The sequence below is a fragment of the Solanum tuberosum genome, unplaced genomic scaffold (genome assembly GCF_000226075.1).
Source record: "Solanum tuberosum cultivar DM 1-3 516 R44 unplaced genomic scaffold, SolTub_3.0 scf00198, whole genome shotgun sequence".
Lineage (NCBI taxonomy): Eukaryota > Viridiplantae > Streptophyta > Magnoliopsida > Solanales > Solanaceae > Solanum > Solanum tuberosum.
Window position 1 is genome coordinate 1,022,050 of NW_006239121.1, and position 6,396 is coordinate 1,028,445.

Below are 6,396 nucleotides of genomic sequence, written 5' to 3' on the forward strand. Positions count from 1 at the left end.
TACTAAACAATCATTCATAGCCACAACACCAAAACAAGGTTTTTAAGGAAAAGAGGAAAAGAACCCTCAAAAGTATAATTACTTTTCTCTACAAAGTATCATTCCCTCAATAATTTGTTCTTATGGGCTATTTATAAATGTAGGAAACCCTAAATAAAATAATACTGTCCAAAACAAATTGGAAAACTCAAAACCAAAAGAATTGGATTCCGTGTTAAACATTGGCGCCTTCAATTTGTGTATCTTCGGACACTGCCACGTGGCAGCACAATTTGTAGCAATTCGCAATTTATGCAATATGTACTTCTTGTACATTATACATTATTATATTCAATTTAATCTATTAAGCTATTTTCTTGATTTTCTTTTATAATATTTCATCTTTAATTTGTTGTTGCTTCAAACTTCTTCATCTTTACATGAATTTAATCTTACAAATAAGATATACTATTAAGCACAGTCCATAAAATTCATGCTCAAAACGGAAAAATAAAAATACTGAATGTGAGGCAAATAATGATTAATAATATGTATATTTGGCCTCATGTCAGGAATCATAAACTTGAAAATTCTATGTTCTCCTTTAATTTTTATTGCAAATCTTAATATGCTAAATGTGTCATTCCTCGATTTTACACCCTGGGTTTGACCGGAAATCATAAGCACTACTAATCCCAAGCAACCCTTCATTTGGCACACTATAAGATTGAACATTGAATAATGAGGAACCTGAGAATAATAATCATGGGCTAAAATGTTGATGTCACAGCGCAAACCATCGTTACTGGCACCTACACCAATCCCTTTGTGGGTGAACCAATCCTAGCCAAAGCAGAGGGAGATAGGAAACTCCAAATGTCAGTAGCTCACCCCAGTCCCTATATCCCAAGAGCTTCTCGCACGAGATCCAAATTAGCAGTGAAAACTTATAGAATTATCTGCAGGGTGTAGAAGGGTAGTATGAGTACCAACAAGTGGAACTCAGTAGGTATAGGTTGATTGAGCTCCAAAGAAAAGCAAGCATAAACAACAGATAAGAAGGGAGCATATATCACAAGTATCTAAAGAAATAACTAGGAGCTCACAATATAAAATAAATTGATACAAGGAAAGAGGATAAATGAAGAAGGTAAATGAAGCAAGGAGACGTACCCGGAGGTGCTAGGCCAAAAACCCATTTACAACAAAACTCAACCAAGGATGACAACTAGTCGAAGGCATACTAATCGTAATAATCACAAATATCACATAAAAGTCAAGAAGGCCATTCTAAGCCATACCCTACATAACGAATGTCATTTAGAAGACAACAAAAGCAGTATATACCATCAAACAAAGGACCACCCCTTATACTGCCTCAAGTACACAATCAATAAAACAATAACCTTACCAAGCCCCTATATGCCCAGAAGGTAAACAATAACAAACTAAACCCATACAACACCCCATAAGACCAACAAGTACAAACACCAATCAATTATTCTGGTAATAGTCAATGCATATGAATGCGATTTATTCAATAAAATTAGTGGTACCATCAGTGCCAAATGCCAAGGTATATACACTTACCTCATGCCTCCAACAACCCGGTAGGACCCACGTGACTCCCTATTCATATTCAATGGATCACACATTTGTATATATGTGTATGGTACCAATCTAGGTCTTACATAATCGATCTGGTTGGATTCGATCAGTGATGGTGACTGGAGATAAATAGAAACGCCAATATCAAAAGGGTCGGCGATCCTCCAACCGATCAAGTAAAATTTGAGTGCATCCTCGATGCCTCGATATTTCAAAGTCCATTTATAAAGTTTTAAAAGTAGGACAACTCCAATAGAAAGACCAATTAGAAGTAATTCGAGCAAGAACCCTACATATCAAAGAAGATGCTGGAACCAATGCATGTATCGAGGTCATACTACAAATCACATGAGAATGAGAAATCAATACAATTCATACCATCACTAACATCCAAACAATAACATACAAATCACAAAAGGCATAAGACCACAATACCTCACCCCTAAAGAACAGAAACTAACCTGGAATCAGTTGATGCTCAATCAAGGCCTCAGGCCCAAAATACTCCAACCAACTTAACAACGATAACATAAGAAAAACAACTTTTTTAGGCATTGAAAAGAATTATGAAGATTCAACATTTGAAGGAGTAACTCAAGGTTTTTCAAACACAGCCAAAACGGTCCGGAGGCCTCTTAAGCAGTTGCACCAGTACCAACACAGGCTAAACTTTGATTTTGATGCTCAAGACTCATCCAGAGTCCCGTGAACACAAATCATATGTTAAATCTGATTCTAAACGTTATTCCAGACTCAAAAGAATCAATAATACAACATTAAGAGGTCATTTACTAAATATTTTTGGCTTAATTAAACACTTTAACTATTACAAAGAAAGTAACCGAGTGCTCAAAATCGAAATGAAGACCTCGAGACCCACACCAAAGGTCATACTAAACCAAATTCTACATTCCAGAGCTAAAGCATTGAAAAAGTTCTCAGAGAAATAATCAAAAGGTCCTTCTAGACCAAACTCAATGTTTCACATCTAAGGAAACCATCAAAAATCCATTCTAAGGCCGTCTATCTGAACTTTTGACCGAAGTCAATCGTTCAAGTTTCAAGGCTCCAAAACACAAAAACTCACACAAAACCCAAATGAACAATCCAACAACCGAACTATCAGTCTCTATACAGTAAAATATTAGAAAAAATGGAAATAACATGAAGGTACATTACAACTATTTTTATCTTCAAGTTGCATATTTCGATTGATTAAGTTGCATGATGTTATATGGTGGATTCAGGTCGACCAGTGATGCCTACCAGTACATATTATTTGTATTTCTACTACTCTTGCTATGCCATTTGGCATAGTTTTTTTGCAGGATTTAGAGATGTTTCATATGTGAAGATGAAAATGATCTCTAATATCTTCTACTCTTCTTCCTTTATGGTGGGAACTACGTCTATATAATATAAAAATATGCATCCTCTTAAAAGTTATTGTATTTTGTTAGACTATCTCCTAGGGGTAAGGTTAAATGTAAATTTAGCAAAACAAATTTATTTTAAAATTGAGTTAAGATGTAATGACCCGATTTGTCATTTTTTTGTTTTCCCATGAAATTTACCGCTTAACCCTCCTGATAATGACCCCGAGTCTTCTACGAAGAGTTTTAAATTTTGATTTTGGACTTTGAGTTAAAAGTTGAGAATTTTGTAAGCTTTGAGTTTGAAAGGCTTAAGTTGTTAATAAAGTGGTTTTCGATGTCTTTTGGAGTTTCGAGTGTCAAAATAGAATTTTTTCGATTCCATCAGTCCAAATAGGTGAAATCTAATAAGTGAGAGTTGTTAGTTTTAGATTCTGTCTTTTTGGGAATTTGAGGTCCTAAATTGTAAGTTTGTGAAATTTTAGTCTTTAGGTTGACTTTGGTCAAAATTTGGGGTTCAGATACACGGATCAGAATTTCAAGAGTTCTATTGTATTAGGGGGACGATTTTAGGGATAGGTGAGGTCGTGGTTAATTTTTCAGAGGTCCCAAGCTTGTTTTAGCCTTTTTAGGTGTTGAGTTAGTTTCTTGTGATTTTCACGTATGTTGGGTCAAGGAGACCTCAGATTTATGTTTTGATGGTTCTAATGAGTATGGAGTATCAAGGATCATTTATTTGCATATTTGGTTTGTGTGTACGGGGTTCCGAACGAATCCTGAGAGTCTTTTTGATGTTTTTGTGTTGGTTGATATTTTTGGTGCTGCAGTCTTCGCTTAAGAGGAATTAGGTTTGCTTTAGCGATGGTCACTTAAGCGGAACCTGGTTTGCAAAAGTGAGATTGGCCTTTTGGGTGGGGCTCACAAAAGCGAGACCCCCAGCTTTTGCGGGGTTCACATAAGCAAAACCTAGTTTGCAAAAGCGACATCAGAGGGGGTTTTGACCTACAAATTTTGGAGTTTAAGCCCCATTTTTTAATTTTGATCTTGGGGAACCATTGTTGGCGATTTTAGAAAGGATTTCTTGTGCTAAATCATTTGGGAAAGCTTTTATGATCCTTAAACTTAATTTTCCTTTGATTATTTATGAATTTTAACATCAAAATTTGAGATTTTGATTGGTAAATGACAAGGTTTTTCAAAAACTCAAGTTCTTAGCTAAAATGGAGATGGTGAACTATTTTTGAGTCCTTTTTCGAAATGATTTTGCCCAATGAGTTCCTAAATCCTTGAGTATTGTTTTCAAGTATTAAATTTTAGATTCAAGCCTCCATTTTGAAATTGAGTTTTGAGTTGATTGACCCATTTCTCTATATAATCATGCGGGTATTGTTGTTTCTAGAATGTGATGGTGAAATCTTGTTTATATATACATTGTGTGGCTTTGGAAGTGATTTGAAAGGGGAAGACTCAACTCTTGGAGTTATTATTGATTGATTAAGGTGAGTAATATCCTAAACCTTGTATTCTAGTAGAATTCGTGTATTCCCTTCGTTGCTTGTGTTTTGGGAGTAATGGGATTGAGGTAAAGGGTGAAGTATCCACTTGATAACTCTTAATGAATAAAAAAGGGTTGAAATGAAATGGCTATGTGATGATAATGAAGTTTGTGAATTGTCTTGTTGTAACCTTGTTGATTGATTGATGAAATGCTTGATAGCACGAAAATGGACTTGAATTGTATAAATTGTTGTCTCTTCCATGTGATGTGATATTGCTTGTGTGCATTGATTGTTGAATACTGTGATGAGACATGTGATAGTTTTGATGATGAGGCATTTGCCGACAAGTGCTTATGATGCTGAGGTCTTTGCCGGGAAGTGTTTATGATGTCGAGGTCTTTGCCGATGATTATTATGATGTTGAGGTCTTTGCTGGTGATTGTTATTAAGTCGATGGAAATGGTTCTGGCTAGTGATGTGATATAAAGCCGATGGAAAATGGTTTCGGCTAGTGGATTGATATAAAGCCGATGGGAAATGGTTCCAGCTAGTGATTTAAAAAAAGCCGATGGAAAATGGTTTTAGCTATTGATATTGTGCCAATGGGAAATGGTTTCGGTGAGAGATTGTGTCAAGCCCCAAGTATACACCCTGGACATAACTGGCACTCAAGAACCATTATTGGTCCCTAAGTGAACCCTTGGCATGGCTCAATATTTAGCGAAAGAATTACTCAACATTATATGAACTTGAAAGTAAATGTCACGCCTCGAGGCTACCCTCTTGACGTAACATGGGACCTAGGATCATGAGTGACCCCAAGCTAACCCTGAGTCTGGCATATTATAAGCATACTAAAAATAACTAGTAAAACATGAACTATGACGAAGCTAAGATAGTGGATATCTAAAAATGGGGGAAAACCCAACTAGTCTGAATATATAAAAGATACTAAGAGTTTAGCGATAACTGAAACGATCACTTAACAACTCAAGATGAATCTACTACTATGTCTATAAAGCCTCTGACTGAGTTGAGTTGCTGGGATATGCACACCAGCTAACACTAACAAAATTGAAAGTAAAGGCTAAAATGAAAGCATGTCTATTTACTCGAAATATGAGGACTCACCACTGAAGCTATTGAATGCGAACCGAGATGCGATCTAAGAGTGATCTTGATGTTGAGTACCTGTGTAATGACCCGGACCTGGAAGGTCATTTTTTTTGATAATTTTGAATAGTCATATAACTATAGTTAATTAATTTACGGGTAATTTGATTATTTTTAATAATAATGGGTCAAATCTGAAATATTAAAATATGTTAGTAGGGTTTAACATTTTAGTCCACAATTTGAGAGAGGAAAAGAAAAGAATTGTACGAGAGAGGCGCAGAGGCACAGTTGGCGTCGCAAGAAAAATAGTTCGTGCTTCAGGTAAACCTCAAGTCTAATTCTTATTGTAAGTAGTAATTGCTAATATAGGGGTATACATTAGTATAATAATATCCTCCTTGTTGGAATGTCGTTTAGTGATTGTTGTTTGGAAAGATTGTGGCCAGAGATAATGGCAATTATATTATATTTAATAATTATTTAATGAAGTTAATGATTCAATTTAGTTTTTATAAGTTTTTGGTTAATATAAGCAAGTTACTGCATATTGACTCATTAATGAGTTACTGTGTTCATGATCCTTTTAATATTAAAATGTTTATTGCATTAGACATTAAATGATCCATCTTACACGATAGTTTTTGTTTTCTTTCAAATTAAGTTGGGACAAGTTAGTGATATATATATATGAAGGGTTAATGATGCTGTAATCATTGGAAAATGGTATTTTTTTTACGAAGTTAGTTAATGGCTGCATATTTCTTGGTAGACTTGAATAGTACTGGTTCGTTGTTAAAGGACACTGGTTATATATTAAATTT